Source organism: Schistocerca cancellata, chromosome 2, assembly GCF_023864275.1.
Source record: "Schistocerca cancellata isolate TAMUIC-IGC-003103 chromosome 2, iqSchCanc2.1, whole genome shotgun sequence".
NCBI lineage: Eukaryota > Metazoa > Arthropoda > Insecta > Orthoptera > Acrididae > Schistocerca > Schistocerca cancellata.
The window spans coordinates 150,728,331-150,749,607 of NC_064627.1; positions in this window are offsets into that span (position 1 = coordinate 150,728,331).

Here is a 21,277-nt window from a genome sequence, read left to right on the forward strand (position 1 = left end):
TGGCCAACATGAAGAGATTGTCTTACACGCTCTAAGCCAAAAAAACGACGTACGACGAAGAAATTATCCAAATGCGACGTAAATCGGTAGATTTGATGTACATATACACACAAACAGGTTATTGCAATTTCAGACAAGCTGGATGATGTATTCAAGATAAAGAGCTTCACAAACAGAGCAAGTCAATAATGCGTTGGTCCACCTCTACCCCTTGTGCAGCCAGTTATTTGGCTTGGCACTGATTGTTAGAGTTGTTGAAGATCTTCCTGATGGATAATGCGTTAGGTTATGTCCAACGGCAGCATCAGATCGTCAAAAATCTCGAGCTGGTTGGAGGGCCCTGCCCACATCTACATCTACATCTAAATACATACTCCGCAATCCAACGTACGGTGCGTGGCGGAGGGTACCTCGTACCACAACTAGCATCTTCTCTCCCTGTTCCACTCCCAAACAGAACGAGGGAAAAATGAGTGCCTATATGCCTCTGTACGAGCCCTAATCTCTCTTATCTTTGTAGTATTTCCGCGAAATGTAAGTTGGCGGCAGTAAAATTGTACTGCAGTCAGCCTCAGATGCTGGTTCTCTAAATTTCCTCAGTAGCGATTCACGAAAAGAACGCCTCCTTTCCTCTAGAGACTCCCACCCGAGTTCCTGAAGCATTTCAGTAACACTCGCGTGATGATCAAACCTACCAGTAACAAATCTAGCAGCCCGCCTCTGGATTGCTTCTATCCCAAACGCTGGAGCACTACTCAAGAATAGGTCGTATTAGTGTTTTATAAGCGGTCTCCTTTACAGATGAACCACATCTTCCCAAAATTCTACCAATGAACCGAAGGCGACTATCCGCCTTCCCCACAACTGCCATTACATGCTTGTCCCACTTCATATCGCTCTGCAATGTTACGCCCAAATATTTAATCGACGTGACTGTGACAAGCGCTACACTATTAATGGAGTATTCGAACAATACAGTATTCTTTTTCCTATTCATCTGCAGTAATTTACATTTATCTATATTTAGAGTTAGCTGCCATTCTTTACACCAATCACAAATCCTGTCCTAGTCATCTTGTATCCTCCTACAGTCACTAAACGACGACAGCTACACCACAGCATCATCAGCAAACAGCCACACATTGCTATCCACCCTATCGAAAAGAACATTTATGTAGATAGAAAACAACAGCGGACCTACCACACTTCCCTGGGGCACTCCAGATGATACCCTCACCCCTGACGAACACTCATCATCGAGTACAACGTACTGGGTTCTATTACTTAAGAAGTCATACTACAAACGTTCGACCATCCGGTGTGGCCGAGCGGCTCTCGGCGCTACAGTCTGGAACCGCGGGACCGATACGGTCGCAGGTTCGAATCCTGCCTCGGGCATGGATGTGTGTGATGTCCTTAGGTTAGTTAGGTTTAAGTAGTTCTAAGTTCTAGGGGACTAATGACCTCAGAAGTTAAGTCCCATAGTGCTCAGACCCATTTTTGAACAAACGTTCGGCGAAATAGATAGCCAAAGTAGGGTTTGGCAAACACGAAGACAAGAAGTAGAGACCCTCTTCGTGTGCAGGCGGGAATTACCTTTCTGAAGTGTACGCCTGGGATGGCTTGCCACGAAGGCAACAAAACTGTTCGTAGAATATCGTTGAGTACTGCTGTGCTGTAAGGACGCGGTGGGTGACAAAAAAAGGGGTCCTGATACGAAATGAAATGCTACTGCAGAGCGTTTCTTCAGACTGTCGGGCCGCGTGGCGGGTATCTGTCAGTTTCGTAACCGACAGCTGTTCCAGACATGTTTTCGACCGGGAATCCCATTGACTGGAGTAGAATTGTATTCAGTGACGAATCCCGCTTCGAAATGAGCCCCGACGACAAGTGGAAACTTGTCTGAGGACGCTCCGGACAACAACGGGATACTAAGGGGCCTGACAGCTAGGAGAGATGCTCTGTGGTGCCATTTCATTTCGTAGATCACTTTGGTTGTCATCCGCGACAGCCTTACAGCTCAGCAATACGTCGACGATATTCTACGACCAGTTTTCTTACTCTTCATGACAAGCCATGCAGTACTTCCATTTCAGAAAGATAACGCCCGCCTGCACACTGCGAGAGTTTCTACTGCTTGCCTTCGAGCTTGCCAGACTCTATCTTGGCCAGCTATGTCGCCGAATCTCTCACCAACTGAGAACATTTGGAGCATTGTGGGCAGCGACCTGCACCAATCCTGGGACTCTGGCTATCTAACGCGCCATTTGGATAGGATCTGCCACGATATCCCTCAGGAGAATAAACAATTCTGTCAATCAATGCCAAACCGAATATCTGCTTACGTAAGAGCCAGATGTGGACTAACGCGTTATTGATTTTTTCAATCTGTGAAGCTATTTCTATTAAATAAATCATGCAACTTCTCTGAAACTGTACTTATTTGATGTTACACCATTGATCTAGGGGTGCTCTCTTTTATTACTGTTCAAATACTCTCGGTTCAGGTTTCGAAGCCTGCCACCGCTTAAATTTTGAACAAAAATAAACAACAATGGCGGCCGAAGAAGTTCGCCACAAGAAGTCACCCTCATTCAGCCAACAGTCTCAAAGAGGGCGGAGGAGTGGACAGAGGTTCAGGATGCTGTCTTGCCCCTGGGGTGGGAAACTTACCCTAAAGACGGAAGACCCAGCAATGATCAAAGGCATGATAACGCAAAAGGCAATGGAAACCACTGCGTTAAAGACACATATTGTGTATCCACAGGATATGATTCATGACTACTCCCCCATTCGTAACCCAGCGGGGCTACCAACGGAAGGTGAGCATAAGAAAAAGACTGAATAACTAACGAAATGACAGCGTTCTTCGAGTCAGGGCATGTAACGTCAGAGGTTTGTACATGGTAGGGAAAATAGAAAATCTGAAAACGGAAATGTTAAGTCACAATCTAGGTACAGTGGGGGTCAGTGGAGTGAATGGAACGAAGACCAGGACTTACAGTCAGTTGAGTAAGGGGTAATATCAACAGCAGCAATGAATGGTGTAGCGGGAGAAGGACTCGTTATGAATAGGATGGTGGGGCATAGAGTGACTTACTGTGAACAGTTCGGAGAGAGTTGTTCTCATCTCTATCGACAGCAAAGAAGCATCGACAACGATAGTTTAGGTACATATGAGGACGTCGCAGGCTGATGATGAAGAGATAGAGAATGCATATGGGGATAATTTACTGGAAATTCTGTAGGTAAAGTGATGCGAGAATCTAATAGTAATGAGGGAAGGAAATGAGTTGTAGGGGATGGAGTAGAAGAATGGAGTAATGTTCCCCAAGTGTTAGCGGATTTCGCGACTGTGTGTTTTCGCGCAGTAGCGGTGAGACGACTTTATCGCTGCTTAATAGACACTGCGATTACAATAAAATATCTCTGTGATAAGATGATCTGTGTAATTTGAAACGAAACGGTCCGACCACCTTTTGTTCTCTCTCTTTTTAATCAGCGAGTGTACGGTATAGTCGCAGTTAAGTAGAGGTTCTGTTACTTGTACTCATTTTGCGTAATAATAATAATTATTACTTAATTTCATTGTGTTTGTAATTAAGAATAACCATACCTATTTTCCTCAGCTGTTTTTCATGAATTTTATGAGTAAATATGGCTTACTTTGTGTGGGGATGTCTGTTGGTGAATGACGCATATTAGCGACACCAATCAGTGGAATACGATTGGTTTGCTTTCAAAATAGAACCTGCATCTAAAATTTCACTTTTCGCAAAACAAAGTCCGATAGCTTTTAGGCGTAAATCACGTCCGAGAATGATACCCACCAACAAACAAACACGGTAGAGAAGCCTAGCTAAAAATATGGTGGTATTTAAATTCCAAAATTTCAATATCTAATTTCAAAACGATAATAATAATAATAATATTAATAATAATAATAATAATAATAAACCGCTACCATAAAAATGGCGACCATGACAGGACTTATTTATGTATGTATATGTATTATTGTAAATTTGGTATCTAAAAACAATTTGTATATTTCTGTTGCATGAAAAACCGCTGTAACGAGAAGCGAGACAATTTCAACGAGCTGGGTAATATCAGGCATTGCTGCGGTCCAGTAAGAAAGGAGGTAAGGACATAACTGTTTGCCCTTGTGTGCAAAAGTCAAATAGGGAGTGTTAAATTCTAAAAAACGTTGCTTTCAATAGCCTGCAAATTTTTTCGTGAAATTTGCAAAACGTAATTTCGGCAAGATGGCCGCTTTCTAGAACGACTGAGAATCGTCACTAGATTGTTTTATTGTAAATCGCTATACATTAACAGTAATTCTTACTAAATAACATTTGCCGCGTGTAAATTGAGGAGAATTAACGGACAATTTTATTAAATTCAGTGAGGTGTATTTTTTTAATTCATCGGCGAAGTCGGTGGAAACATTAAAATGGCTACATCGTCCGGAATAGAATCAGAAGTAGACAGTGACGAGTAAAATATCGCGAGTCACGAAATTCAAAATAATGAATTATTGGCGGGTGAAAATGCACCTCCGGCCGAACATACTGAAGAACCCACCCAGGGTGAATCAGTACCTACTAATTTCGCGGAACTGTTCACATTTTTCAGAGAACAGGCGCAAGGTTTTCATCCCGCTGTTAATGAACAAAATGCACACTTTATCGAAGTTCAGGCAGATGTAACAGGTAGTTTAAAAGCAAAACTGCAAAATATGACTGACAATTTAGACGCAAAACTACAAAATGTGACTGACAATTTAGACTCAAAGCTGCAAAATGTGACTGACAATTTAGACACAAAACTACAAAATATGACTGACAATTTAGATGCAAAACTGCAAAATGTGGCCCGCCGGAGTGGCCGAGCGGTTCTAGACGCTACAGTCTGGAACCGCGCGACCGCTACGGTCGTAGGTTCGAATCCTGCCTCGGGCATGGATGTGTGTGATGTCCTTAGGTTAGTTAGGTTTAAGTAGTTCTAAGTTCTAGGGGACTGATGACCTCAGAAGTTAAGTCCCTTAGCGCTCAGAGCCATTTGAACCATTTTGCAAAATGTCAAACTGACAGTTTAAATAGAAAACTTCAAACTGCGGCCTCTGAAATTCAAAATAATATAACAACATTAGTAAACGACAATTTGAACGCCATAGCCCATCAGATACAAGAAAATGTCGCCACACAAATTCGTGACGACCTTGATATAAAATTCAGTAGAACTGAAATTAACTCCAAAAATATTAGTGATGAATTTGACGAACTGCGAAAAACATACAAGCACTTGCCCGAAGCTGTAAATGATGTAACCAAGCAGGTCGCGCAAGTTAATGCAGCACAAAGTACACTAGAAAATTCTGTGCAGCAAATAGCTACACAGGCACAGGCACTCGTTATCGACCAAGAGAAATCTATAGAAGCGAAGTTTATAGAGACAGGCAATCAGTTTACTCTTGACTTTGTAAAGTGGTTGAACATGAAAGACAATCAATTTCAAGAATGTTTACGGAACGAACTGCCTGTAACCACAAAGAAAGCGAGAAACGAAGCTTTGTTTGGAGCAAACATTTTAGGTGAAAATACCGAACATATTTCTGAACGGAAACAGACACTTACACAAGAAGTAGACACATTAAAAATGGAGCTGGCAGCTATAAAAAACGCAGCAGGCGAGGCTGATTTACGTGACAAGAAGTTGCCAGATATACCAGCCCCCGTCTACCTTTTATTTGATTTTGTGTGTGTGTAGCGCATTAGCAGAACTGAAATTCGCGCTCACTTAAAATTATGGCGATGGCAACTGAAATTGTTATTGCTGCTAATTTGGTAGTCGCTGCGCTTGCAATCGGGCAATAATCGACCCTGAGCGCGAACTGGCTTCTTACGAAGCGAAAAGATAAATCGTGTGGCTGTGTTTGCCGTTTAATTACCCTTTCCCAAATCACAAGCAAGCACACGTGCACGTGATATTAATTTTTGTGTCCCGGCTATTTTGAACATATCTTTGGCAGTGGCTGATATAAACAAAAAAATCGTCCAAATGGCTCTAAGCACTATGGGACTTAACATCTGAGGTCATCAATCCCCTAGACTTAGAACTACTTAAACCTAACGACATCACACTCATGCATGCCCGAGGCAGGATTTGAACCTGCGACCGCTGCGGTCGCACGGTTCCAGACTGAAGCGCCTAGAACCGCTCGGCCACACCGGCCGGCCAGATATAAATATTCACGCTCACCAATTTGCATTTAATATTAATAACTTTTACGCAATGAATGGAAATGCGACCGTAGGCTGCCAAGAAAGTTAATCTTTGCCAGTAAGTTTGAGGAATGCTCTAGTTTTCTATCTCTGAACAAAAAACTACTTTTAACTACGTACACTTTAATCTTGCTGATATAAATAATATTTATATTCAGCCCCACGGCCGTGTAATATGAATTTATATTTACTGTTATTTCAAAGGCGTCTAACCGCCACTGACTAAGCAATATTAGAAGCAAACGGCCAACCCGATAATCAATTGATATGATGGGGAAGCGGAAAATGACTTTTTGAAAAAATGAAAGGTAACACATAAATTTTAGAATCTATATTCCGTAGAATTACACTTACATTCTCAGACGAGAGCAAACAGGCATCGTTCTTAAATATTTCGCCACCAATGGCGGCGATTGAGACCTACTTTCATGAATCGAGACAAAAGAAAATCTTCATCCAAAGAAAAGGAACAACGATAATAATATTTTTCCACAGTCAGTGATTTCATTTCAATTACATATAAACACTTTGGTTCTTTTAATGACGTAATGTTTTCGCCACACTTATATTTCAATGTTTGTTTGTCATTACTGTCTTTGACAGTCTCTTTACCTTATTTTCAGTCTTTATTCCGTCACTTATGAAAAACTTTTGTGGCAGGGATGGCACACAGAGCCGCAGATTGTGACATCTCGAGCAGCAACACCAAACAACTGTTCGGCAACAATGCCCAATCCGCAAGCCGTTCACGCAGCTTGTGAACAGGGGGCCGCCAATTCTCTTTCTGATATACTTGTGGAAGAGAATTTACAAAAATACAGACAATTCCAGAGTTTTACACCTGATCGCAAAAACACCCTTTCATATTTATCAGAAGTTTCCGTGGTATACTACCAAAGTCATGGAACGATAAACAGAAAATACAGTTTGTCACTACCCATTTTCAAGGTGATGGAGCCTTATGGGCGAGTGAAGTAATAGATTATTACGATACTTGTGTGGAAAATAAGTATTGGTCAGCAAAAACACAAGAACGTTTAAGGCGTGAGGTATATAATCCCGAGATGTACAACAGTAAAGCAGGTGCAATGCGTAAATACGAGGGTCATTCCAAAAGAAATGCACACTATTTGTTTTAAATCCATCTTTTATTCTAGATGTTTGAAAGTTTTACATTGTGCAGAAACATCCTTTAGGAACAATATTGTATTTCTCCATACAATTTCCATCACTCTCAACTGCCTTACGCCATCTTGGAACCAGCGCCTGTATACCCACACGGTAAAATTCTGGACAAACCTGTTGGAGCCACTGTTTGGCAGGGTGCACAAGGGAGTCTTCATCTTCAAACCTTGTTCCACGAAGAGAGTCTTTCAGTTTCCCAAAGAGATGATAGTCACATGGAGCCAGGTCAGGACTGTAAAGCGGGTGTTTCAGTGTTGTCCATCCGAACTTTGGGATCGCTTCCATGGTTTTTTGACTGACATGTGGCCGTGCATTGTCGTGCAACAGAAAAACATCCTGCTTTTGCCGATGTGGTTGAACACGACTCAGTCGAGCTTTAAGTTTCCTCAGTGTCGTCACATATGCATCAGAATTTATGGTGGTTCCACTTGGCATGATGTTCACAAACAAGAGCCCTTCGGAATCGAAAAACACCGTAGCCATAACTTTTCCAGCAGAAGGTGTGGTTTTGAATTTTTTTTTCTTGGATGAATTTGCATGATGCCACTCCACTGATTGCCTCTTCGTCTCTGGTGAAATATGATGGAGCCATGTTTCATCACCTGTCACAGTTCTTCCAAGAAATTCACCTCCACCATTCTCGTAGTGTTCCAAAAGTTCGCTGCATACCGTTTTTCTTGTTTCTTTGGGAGCCAATGTCAACATCCTGGGAACCCACATGGCACAAATTCTTTTTAACGCCAACAGTTACAGTATTCTGCAAACACTTCCTTACCCTATCCCAACGTAGCGTGACAATTCGTTCACTGTGATGCGTCTGTCAGCAGTCACCAGTTCGTTAACTCTCTGCACATTGTCTGGTGTGTGTGCAGTACGAGGCCTGCCGCTGCGAGGACAATCCTCAGTATTGCCGTGCCCGCTATCATCACGTAACCTGCTTTCTCACCGACTAACTGTACTGTGATCGACAGCAGCATCTCCACACACCTTTTTCAACCTCTTGTGGATGTTTCCCACTGTCTCGTTTCCACAGCACAGGAATTCTATGAGAGCAAGTTGCTTCTGACGAACGTCAAGTGTAGCAGCCACCTTGAAGACATGATGTGACAGCGCCACTCACGTGAACATGTTGAACTAAGTTTGAAAACAAGCGGGAAGGATGTATCTACACACTATAAAACTTTCACACATGCAGAATGAAAACTGTATTTTTACAAAAATAGTGTGCATTTATTTTGGAGTGACACTCGTATTTTGAGAAGTATATAAACAAGAGGAAATATTGGGACGAACTAATGCCCAAACAAGATGTCATATGGCTTTTAAAATCAAAATTACTAGTATCAATAAAAGAAAAACTACTTCATGGACCAGAGTCAGATGTAGAACTTTTCATGTCAACGCTTGGTTCCATTGACCTGTTGCATAAAGAAGCGAAACTGAACGGGGGCAGTAATGCTCTAGTATCGAGTAACAACAGTAATAACTATTACCAATGTCACAATAAAAACTGTAAAGGCAACAAAAATGGGAATAGTTTGCCTCAATTTTACAATGGTAATAATAAGCTAGGACCAAGGGATGGAAGAAATTCTCCTCTTTTTAATAAGAGACGCAGGCAAAGCAACAGGTATCATCCAGGCTACGGTAATTACGATAGTAATAACAGTAATCAACCAAACTGCTGGCAACCGATACCACAGCAGTCAAACAGTAATTGGCATCCTGGCACAGGAACCAATACACAATCAGCTGGCGCTAATGCACCACCGATCAGCGTCGTTGAACGCAATAGTTCTGGACAAAACTGGAGGCAACAGCCGCCAGTAAGAATTATAGAAGTGGTGGGCAACACTACGCCTAGCACTTCACAGGCGTTAAACTAAATGCGACCTCATACAGCCCTCATATGGCGGTCGCGGAAGAAGCAGAGGGCAAATGCCGTGAGAACGTGTATTTAATAGGATATAATCAGGGAAACAATCTGAATGATGAACTTTGCGAAGAAAACCATTTGTGTAAACTAACAGAAAAGGAAACAATCGAAGCTTAATATCACTTAGTAGTAGGTAGAATACCAACCCCAGTTACTGTTGATACAGGCGCGGCTGCAAATTGTATGGGTTCAGAATTTTATAATAAGATTTGTGAACTCCTAACACCACACACGCTGGCGGTACACAATTGTAGGATCGTTGGTGCGTTTGTAAATAACTCAAAGGGAGTACGTATGCAGACTCATGTATTAGTTGAGGCAGGTAATGGAGTTATAAAGAGCAAATTCCTGGTGTGTGAAGCTGCATATGGGGAGTAGATTTCTTGCAAGAAAGAGAAGCAGTAATTGACCTATCTTGTGGTAAATGTGTATTAAAGGTGAATGGGAAGGGGATAGCTCTACCACTGATTAAAACAAGCCGGTTCGCAGTAGGTTATGTCAAGGAGTCCGAATCAAGTACGAGGCGTGTTTTTTAAGCAAGTACCGTTTTCAAATTAAAAAAAGACGGTGAAGGATATCTCAATAATTTTATTTTTACATGAAAGCCTGTACCTTAATATAGTTTTCTACATAATTTCCGTCAATACTGAGGCACTTGTCATAACGTTGTAGCAGTTTTTGAATACACTCCTCATAGAAGTCTGCTACCTGACATGTTAACCACTGCATCACCACTGTTTAGACTTCGTCATCTTCTTGAAGACGCTGACCGCCCCGGAGTTTCTTCAAGTGCAAGAACAGATGGTAGTCACTGGGCGCAAGATCGCGGCTGTACGCCAGTAACAATTTGGTTTAAGAAATCATCACGCGTTGTGGTACCGCTCAAGGAAGGTCAATGCACTGTCTAAACGTTTGGTTTTGTGCACATACGTCAACATTTTCGGTACCCAACGTGCGCACAATTTTCGGTAATTCAAGTGCTCGGTCACAGTTCATACAAAACACTACCAGAAACATTAGGAAAGTCATCCCGCAAGGAGGAAATCGTAAATCGTCTGTTTTCTCTCACCTTATTGTCCACTTCCTGCACCAAACTTTCATTAACGACCGAAGGACGCCCACTCCTTTGTTCATCATGCGCATTTGTGCGGCCATCTTTAAATGCTCTCACCCACTTTCTTACCATTTCATCACTCATAATGTTTTCTCCGTAAACTGCATAGATCTCACGATGAATATCGATCGCTTTTAGGCCTTTAGCACTAAGAAATCTTATAACAGCCCGTTCTTCACAGTCGGCGGGACTCACGATTATCGGAGGCATCTTAAACACTCAGTACGCAGCGTAAACAAGGAAGAATCACACTGTAATGGTGTCAGTGCGTACATTAAGGTACAGGCTTTCATGTAAAAAATAAAATTATTGAGATATCTTAGCACGTCTTTTTTTAAATTTCAAAACGGTACTTACTTAAGAAACTCGCCTCGTACATAACACCAGAGATAATTTTATGTGACAATCAGTTTCCTACTTTGCCAGATCAAACAAAGCCCAGTCAACAGGAATTTGATGTACAGTATTGCAGACAGGAAATACGAAGCAAAGTTTATCAGTCAGTTTATTTAAACACTGTACAAGAAAACGATTAACCTTTTAAACAAATATATATCTGCTTTTGATGAAAAGCCCGGTGTAATTAAAGTATATGTGTATACAATGCAAGTAAAGCCTCACGAAACATTTTGCCACTCTACCTGTTCTGTTCCGTGATCTAAAAGAGGAGCTGTATCGAATGAAATCCGTCGCATGTTACAAGATATAAAGAAATATTTTACTGAGTAAACATTTCCTAGAGTGGATGTACCTATATAAATATTATGAGAATTTGTAAATATGTTAGTATGTAAGACTTTTCACAGTGTACATAGTACTCTTAACACAAATTTATTTTAATTCATGTGTATAAGTAGATCTTAAGTAAACCTTTTGCTGAACAGCAAGCTTTCACATTAATACTATGAAGAAAAAAGTAACATGAATCTTATTTTGATATAATCTTAGTACCATTCTCATGGATGCAATTATTCCATTTCTTTTGCTATGCAATTCTAAGTAAAGAAAGTAAGGCAGAGGCCATGCAGATGATAAAGTTTTTCTGTTAGTAGATTTTAAGTTTTGTCCATATTTTGCAATGATCAGTAGGATAAAATAATTTTCTGTTATGCCTAGCATGTAGTTTTCAAACATAAACAGCAAGCTACAAGCTTCTGTGGGTCGTGTTTTTGAAATGAAATGATAGAACTATTTATACTTTAGTGTGATAGTAGTGAAATGGCAACATTGTGCGATAATTAGCTTCGATTTCTGCACTAATTCTCGTGACTAATTTCAACGGTACACACCAGTTTGTGTGAGGTAAAAACAGTCAGTGATGTCCTTAGCTCCAGTAGTTATGAATAAACTCGCATTACAGTCCGACAAAATACTGTAAAGCTAGGCCTCAGTACAGTAAACGGCCACACAACGAAATTAATATCTCGAAGGATTGTAAGAGGAACAAGTTAGAAAGTTATAAAACATAAACACTATGTAAATGATACAGTTGGTACCAACAACAGAGTACATAAGCTGTGGGATTTTTCTTTGAGCAGATTTGTAAGTAACATGAAACGTACCGACAGGGTCTGACTAATAAGTTGTTCAAAATGGTTCAAATGGCTCTGAGCACTATGGGACTTAACATATGAGGTCATCAGCCCCTAGAACATAGTACTACTTAAAACTAACTAACCTAAGGACATCATACACATCCATGCCCGAGGCAGGATTCGAACCTGCGACCGTCTGGACTGAAGTGCCTAGAACCGGTCGGCCACCGCGGCCGGCGCAATAAGTTGTCAACTGCAAACAGAACTGTCAGTGGTGAAGTAGCGCACGTAAATTTGCATTTCACCGGAGAATTCTTTATACAAGTGCAAAAAGAAATTGTGTTATCAAAAGACGTTATACGCCTGATGATAAAATTTCGCCTGGTTTAATAAACACTGACACGTTGCACTAATGTCGATTGGACGGCACTCTTAGTGGCAAGTTAATTTAATTTGTGTACTCACCCAGAATACAGCACTGAAGTGCTGTGATGATCTGCTGAAGTGGAAAACAGTGAAGTCTTGCTATTTGGAGCTCAGTTAGTGTGTATCGGGCATAAACTGTGGAACAGACTGTAGCACTGGAACTTTATGAATGAGACGTCACGTGTGACTATTACACGCCGACGCAAAGCTAAAAGCTTAAGAAACGAAAACTTTGATAAACACTTTTCAAACATGTGTAATATACGGTATTCTGCGGTGTGTAGAAACCGAAACTAACATGAACTTGTTTGTGCAGTTACGGTGTTGATATCATCTGACAGTAAAGTGCATGAACAATAACCATACATTAGACCTTTTGTATCACAACGCAAATACATATACTATGTAAAACACACCAGTCACCGAAGAAACTGATGCAAATTAGCGTTGCAAGTGATTACAACTGCCTACTAAAAAAAGTCCCTTAGCGAGTGTGTATTAAAAATTATGTTACTGACCCCAATCTACGAATGTTTCATGTAAGCCCGTTTCCTGAGCTGACTGGATCCTGTCGAGCACAGCCGATCCAGAACTCCGCAATCTTCTTCCTCCATCGCAGATCGTCGTGGAGCACACGTATGCAGATTTATCACATTGCGAGCACGCCACCGTGACCACTCTACACCACAGCAACGGCGAATGCTGCAGCACGACTGGCTACGCCTACAATGCGTCGCCTTTACAACCGTCGAGCAAGAATGAATAATGTTCGACTGAGTGATTATTGTAAACTGTTTAAAAAAAAGCCACGAATTTCTATAACGAAAACCCATACGGTGATTTCTAAAAATTACTTCCTTAATGTTTTTTCTAACGATGTAATTTGTTCATCCTGACTAATTGTACTAACTTATCTGATTTTGTCAATGTGTAACGTTTTTAAATTGTATGAGAAAGGAACTGGATACCCATGCCTTTCCTGTCGTTTCGCCAGGTTCCGGCAGGATCGCACCCGAATGGGAAGGCAAATTACATTCCTGGCAAAGCTAAAACAGACTCCCGCTCAAACGAATGGAATGAAGAAAACAAGGACAATTTAAAGACTAAAAGTTAATCAAGTGATATAGATTTTAAATTTTTTTTCTTAAAGACTTGAAAAACTTTTAAAAAATTAGGGGGCTGTGTACTGTTCCTGAAGTGTTAGCGGATTTCGTGACTGTGTTTTCGCGCAATAGCGATAAAGACGCATATTGTGTATCCACAGGATATGATTCATGACTAGTCCCCTATTCGTAACCCGGCGGGGCTACCAAGGGGAGGTGAGCATAAGGAAAAGACTGAATAACTAACGAAATGACAGCGTTATACGAGTCAGGGCATGCAACGTCAAAAGTTTGAATGTGGTAGGGAAACTAGAAACTCTGAAAATGAAATTTTAAGTCACAATCTAGGTACAATGGGGGTCAGTGTAGTGAAATGAAAAGAAGACAAGTAGTTAGAGTAAGTTGTGTAAGGGGTAATATCAATAGCAGCAATGAATGGTGTAGCGGGAGAAGGACTCGTTATGAATAGGATGCTAGGGCAAAGAGTGACTTACAGTGAACAGTTCGGTGAGAGTTGTTCTCATCTCTATCGACAGCAAAGAAACATCGACAATGATTGTTTAGGTACATATGTCGACGTCGCAGGTTGATGATGAAGAAATAGAGAATGTATTCGGGGATAATTTACTGTTAATTATGTAGGTAAAGTGATACGAGAATCTAAAAGTAATGAGGGAATGAAATGCAGTTGTAGGGGAAGGAGTAGAACAATGGTGTAATGTTCCCCAAGTGTTATCGGATTTCATGACTCTGTGTTTTCGCGCAGTAGCGCTGAAGCGATTTTATCGCTGCTTAATAGACACTGCGATTACAATAAAACATCTGTGTGATAAGATGACCTGTGTAATTTGAAACGAACCGAACCGACCACCTTTTGTTCTCTCTCTTTTTTGTCAGACATTGTGTGGTACGGTCGCAGTTAAGTAGAGATTCTGTTACTTGTACTCATTTTCCGTAATAATAATAATTATTATTATTTAATTTCATTGTGTTTGTAATTAAGAATAACCATACCTATTTTCCTCAGCTTTTTTCATGAATTTTATGAGTATATGTCGCTTACTTCGTGTGGGGATGTCTGTTGGTGAATGACCGCATATTAGCGACACCAATCAGTGGAATACGACTGGTTTGCTTTCAAAATAGAACCTGCATCTAAAATTTCACTTTTTGCAAAACGAAGTCCGATAGCATTTAGGGGTAAATCACGTCCCAAAATTATACTCGCCAAAGACAATCCCGGTAGAGAAGCCTAGCTAAAAATATGGTGGTATTTAAATTCCAAAATTTCAATATCTAATTTCAAAAAGATAATAATAACAATAATAATACACCGCCTCCATAATGGGTTACAGGAGAATGTGAATTTGGCAGTAAAAATAAGAGAGGAGGAAGACTAATTGAGGTCTGTAACAAATTTAGGTTAGTAATAGCGAATACTCTGTTCAAGAATCACAAGAGGTGGAGATGCATTTGGAAAAGGCCGGGAGATACGGGAAGATTACTTCATGGTCAGACAAAGGTTTCGAAATGAGATATAGGATTGTAAGGCGTATCCAGGAGCAGATATAGACTCAGATCACAATGTAGTGGCGCTGAAGAATAAGCTGAAATTTAAGAGATTAGCCACAAACAATCAATGTGCAAAGTAGTAGTATGTAGCAGTATTAAGGAATGAAGAGATACGCTTGAAATTCTCAGAGGTTATAAGTAATACGATAAGAAATAGCTCAGTAGGCAGTTCAGTTGAAGAGGAACGGACATCTCTAAAAAGGGCGATCTCCCAAGTTAAGAGGGAAAAACAACGGTACAGGAAGGTAACTTCGAAGAAACCATGGGTAACAGAAGAAATACATCAGCTGATTGATGAAAGAAGGAAGTAAAAAAAGTTCAGGGAAATTCGGGAATACAGAAATAAAAGTCACTTAGGAATGAAATAAATAGGAAGTGCAGGGAAGCTAAGACGAAGTGGCTGCATGAAAAATGTGAAGAAATCGAGAAAGATACGGTTGCCCGAAGGACTATCTCAGCATATAGGAAAGTCAAAACATCTTTTGCTGAAATTAAAAGCATGGGTGGTAACATCAAGAATGCAATAGGAATTTCACTGTAAATGCTGAGGAGACAGCGGATAGGTGGAAACAACAAATTGATGGCCTCTATGAGGAAGATGGTGTAATGATGTAATAGAAGAAGAAAGAGAGTTGATAAGGAAGCGACAGGAGATCCATATTAGAATTAGAATTTAAAAGAGCTTTGAACGATTTAAAATCAGATAAGACAGAAGGGATAGATAACGCTCTATCGGAATTTCCAAAATTATTGGAGGAAGTGGCAACAAAATTACTATTCACGTCGGTGTGCACAATGTATGCGACTGGCGTTATACCATCAGGTTTTCGGAAAAATATCATCCACACAGCTATGAAGTAGCTATAGCCGACAAATACGAGAATTGTCGCACCATCAGCTTAACAATGCATGTATCCAAGTTGCTAACAAGAATAATATATAGAAAAATGGAAAAGAAAATTGACGATATGTTGAATGATGACTCGTTTATCTTTAGGAGAGGTATAAGCACCAGAGAGGCAGTTCTGACGTTGCGCTTTATAATGGAAGCAAGACCGAAGAAAAACCGAAATACGTTCATAAGCCCTGTCGACCTGGAAAAAAACGTTTGACTGTGCAAAATAGAGGAAAATGTTTGAGATTATGAGAAAAATAGCAATAAGGTATAGCAAAAGATGGGTAACATACAATTAGCACAAGAATCAGGAGGGAGCCATAAGACTGGATGACCAAAAACGAAGTGCTTCGGTTGAAAACGGTAAAACACATGTGTAAAGTGTTTCGCTCCTACTGTTCAATCTATACGTCAAGGATTCACTGATGGAAAGAGGAGAAATGTTTAAGAGTGGCATTAAATTTCAATGGCAAGCTTCGCTGATGATATTGGTATCATGAGTGAATGTGAAGAAGAATTACAGGACTGTTGGATGGAATGAACAGTCTAATGAGTACATAATATGGATTGAGAGTAAATCTAAGAAAGCTGGAAGTAATGAGAAGCAGCAGAAATTGGAACAGCGAGAAACCTAACGTGAGAATTAGGGGTCAAGAAGTACACTTATGATCATAAATTAAGAATAACTGCAGAATCTGGTGCCACACAACGCGGCACGACACAAAACTGGCGCTAACAACAAAGGCACATAGGGAACACACACACGACACAGATCTGTAAGTCCACAGTATTGGTGATAAGTTGAGAAAACCGTCCGGAAACACATGGGCTACAAAGCGCCACTGTTTCCTGCGCATGTACTCCAACATTAATATGGGTTCTGATCACCACGCACACGTACACAGGCCGCACAATGGATTCGCATACTCAGGATCAGGTATTCGAGTAACTGCTGGGGTATAGCCTCTCATTCTTGCACCAGTGCCTGTCGGAGCTCCTGAAGTGTCCTAGGGGTTTGAAGACGTGCAGCGATACGTCGACCGAGAGCGTCTCAGGCGTGCTCGATGGGGATTAGATCTGGAGAACAGGCAGGCCACTCCATTCGCCTGATATTTTCTGCTTCAAGGTACTCCTCCACGATGGCAGCTCAGTGGGGCCATGCGTTATCATCCATCAGTAGCAAGGTGGGACCCACTGCAATCCTGGAAAGGCGGACATACTGGTGTAAAATGACGTCCCAATACACCTGACCTGTTACAGTTCCTCTGTCAAAGACATGCAGGGGTGTACATGCACTAATCATAATCCCACCCCACACCATCAAACGACGACCTCCATATAGGTCCCTTTCAAGGACATTAAGAGGTTGGTATCTGGTTCCTGGTTCACGCCAGATGAAAACCCGGTGAGAATCACTGTTGAAACTATACCTGGACTCGTCCGTGAACGTAACCTGGGACCACTTTTCCAATGACCATGTACTGTGTTCTTGACACCATGCTTTAAGGGCTCTCCTGTGACCAGGGGTCAGTGGAATGCACCTTGGAGGTCTCCGGGCGAATAAACTAATGTCTGTTCAGTCGTCTATAGACTGTGTGTCTGTGTCTGGAGACAACTGTTCCAGTGGCTGCGGTAAGGTCCCGAGCAAGGCTGCCTGCAGTACTCTGTGGCCGAGTGCGGGCAATGATGGTGAGTGGTGAGATGTCGGTCTTCATGTGTTGTCATACGCTGTGGACGTCCCGTACTATAGCGCTTGGACATGTTTCCTGTCTGCTGGAATCGTTGCCGTAATCTTGAGGTCACACTTTGTGGCACACGGGGGTCCCGTGCTACGACCTGCTGTGTTTGACCAGCCTCCAGTCGCCCTAGTATTCTACCACTCATAACGTCATTAGTATGTGGTCTTTGAGCCTTTGAGCCATTTTCAACACACAGTCATCATTAGCACGTCTGAAAACGTCTGCACACTTACTCGCTGCACCGTACTCTGACATGCACCAGCACACCCCTGTGTATGTGGACTGCTGCTAGCGCCACCGTGCGACGACCGCAGGTCAAATTCACCGCATGGTCATACCCATAGGTGATTTAAACCAGCAAACCGCCCACCAGAGCGTTGTCTCGCTATGTATCAACATTATCCTTAATTTATGAGCATGAGTGTAGTTAAGTACTCGGTTACCTTGGCAGCAAAATATCGCATGATGGTCAGAGCATGGAGCTCATAAAAAGCAATCTAGCACTGGCAAAAAGAGAATTCCTGGCAAAGAGAAATGTTCTAGTATCAAACGCAGAGCGTAATTTGAGGAAGAAATGCCTGGACGTTTGGGGACAGCATTGTATGCCAGTGAAACATGGATGTGGGAAAACCAGAAAAGATGAGGATCGAAGCATTAGAGATGATGCTACAGAATAATGTAGAAAATTAGATGGACTGATAAGATAAGGAATAAGGAGATTCTCCGCAGTATCAGCGAGGAAAGGAATATTTGGGAAACATTGACAACAAGAAGAGCAGCGTGGTAGGCTTATGTTAAGACATTGTGGAATAATTTCAATTGGTTTAGAGGCAGCTGTAGAGGGTAAAAGCTGTAGAGGGAAATGGAAATACTTCCAGCAAATAATTAAGTACGAATGCTAATCGGAGACGAAGAGTTAAGCAGAGGAGAGGAAGTCGTGGTAGGCGCATCAAGCTAATCTGAAGATTGATTAAAAAAAAACCATTTGACTGTCTTGAAATCTATTATCATACACAAAAGTACTCAAACGGCTCAATTGCGTTTCACCCGACCTGTATGCAGCCAAGGTAACATAGCTGTCTTGCAGGATTTCTAATCTCTTTGCAGTACAGACGTTTGACTATACGAAATGGATACCACAAGAGATCATTAGAGAACATCGCTCTGTCAGGTAATAAGTCCAGATATAAATAAAAACCACGATGTTGCAAATACTAGAAAACGCATCATTGTAGAACAGACAGTCCTTAATACTTGTAAGTTCAATTTTAAACGACATAACAAATTTTTTTGTTCTGCATATGGATTGCAACCAAGCACCTGTAGTCACTGTATCTAAGGAAAGCTTTCGTGCCTGACCGAGACTCGACCAAAGCAACGTTCGTCACTGGTGACTAGGTGCAGAGAGCCATGAAATATCGAAGTTTTCACCAGTATCAGTTAACACATCTGAAATTGAAAACTGTGTAGAATTCTGCCAAGACCCTTTGTGAGCGTGTGGGTTGCAATTCCGTCATTCTGCGCAGCGGGTTAATCTGAGATGTACACTTTACCCAGTGGCTCCTGCATGATGCATTTTCCACCCCCACACTACTACAGAAGTCAGAAAGACGCTCCTAATGTTCTAAAGAGAAATGCCTGAAAAACTTTCAGCAATAAATATCTTCTGGAGTCGTCCGATGTAAGCAAATGACAATGACACAAAAATTCACAAAATTTCTTACGTAACTAATGGGACACTTGGTTACTGGAGTAGTGCCAGTTAGTGTAAGAAAAACATGAAACTAACGAAAATTATTATTTATTTTTGCTAAAATTCTGAGAAATCACAATGGCACTTTTAGTTATGAACTGAACAAGTAATATACTCGTTCTTTTCGGAATGTGAAGTTACCTCTCAAGGATAGGATTCGCTAATGAAATTTCTATAGAAAGTTTAAGATTGTTATTGCCTTGGCAGAATGGCTGAGAGCCGTGCCTACTCAACTTGAATAATTATCCGTTAGAATGTTGCTAGTACGGTCGAGGCTGACGCGTGTGAAATGCGGTGAAGTGTACTGTTGTGGAGGAAATATGGGGCTCGCAAGAGCTGTAGCACACAATAACATAATCTGGGATGACTGCTGTCTGCACCGCTTGCTGCTGACAAATAAGATAACTCTCGTTCTATCTGGACTGACCTTCGTCAATCAAACTCTCCCTACGCCTTGAATACAAGGACTCCTATTCGCCCCTAGTCTAACTATTGGCGTGGTGCACCGCTCATATAACCAGTCCACGCGATGCCACTCAAAATTCGCTTGCAGGTGTTTAACTATGTTTGTTCACACCGCACAATTAGTGTAGCGGCCAACACAGTGAACAACACTTAATCGCAATTACTCAATATAGAGTCGCATTTCGATTCGCTCTCGACAGAGGTGCTCTCCCAGTGGAGTACTGAGGAGAGACTTGTTCCTCGCTCTTTGAGTACACGTACGAGCGCTCACGCTCTCATTACGTGTTCTCATTCCAAGAGCGACAACGGAACGGCCCCTCTCCACGCCAGACATGAAGGCGTATATCTTTCGGTCTCTTCCATTACTCCTTCAGCTCAAGGCATCAGAAATATTGTCTGCCAATCAGCATTGCTCTTCTAAAACGGGAGAATGACGTTCCGTTTAAGGCGACCAATCCGGAAATCTGTAGTATGAGAATTTGGTGTTTGCTGTCTCCATGGGAAAATCTCTGAAACTGCGTGCTACTTGTAAACAATGCGTAGGCTGGCCGCTCCCACACAATGTAGCGGAATTTGCTTTTAAGCCGAACACGGGGTCGTCCTTTCACTCGGGCAAACGGCGGTCACCAGCCGACGTAGATGGGTCGGGACCGTCCTCCTGGTGTGCGGTTGCCTCTCTCGAACTAAAAGCTCCTGTGACTGTCGTGTCTGGAATGTATGTGTGTATGACAGCCTCGAGTATTTCAACCACGGTGCGCACTTCCGATTTATTAGTTATTTGCATATAGTTTACATGAATTCATACAATATTGACTTTATCTTATCGAGTCTGGGTTCGAATGAAGCGTCTTGATGTGCGGAATATGATTGTGAGTGCGGAATATGTAAGCAATGCAGGTCAGGAGACCACGACGTCTTACACCTTTCCTCCCAGTTAACTAAACACGAAAAACGTTTAACAAAATCGAAAGTATCAAAGCTTGCACGTATTTGGGACAAACGGCTGTGATGTAAAGTTTTGTGACGGGGACAATAAGCCAGCACGTAAACTGTTTGTTAACTAAGTAAAATCAGATATCATATATCGAATTTTTTCACCAGCAGCGAGGTGTCTGAATTTTTTTTTGCCTGACCGGGAATTCATCCTGACACCTACCGTCGTCCGTCGTTGTTTTCTATCCGTGAATTGTTTGCCCACTGGTAATGAGATATGTGCATGTTTGACTGGAAAGAACAGCACCTATCGCTGCTGTTGGCAACACATGAAGAG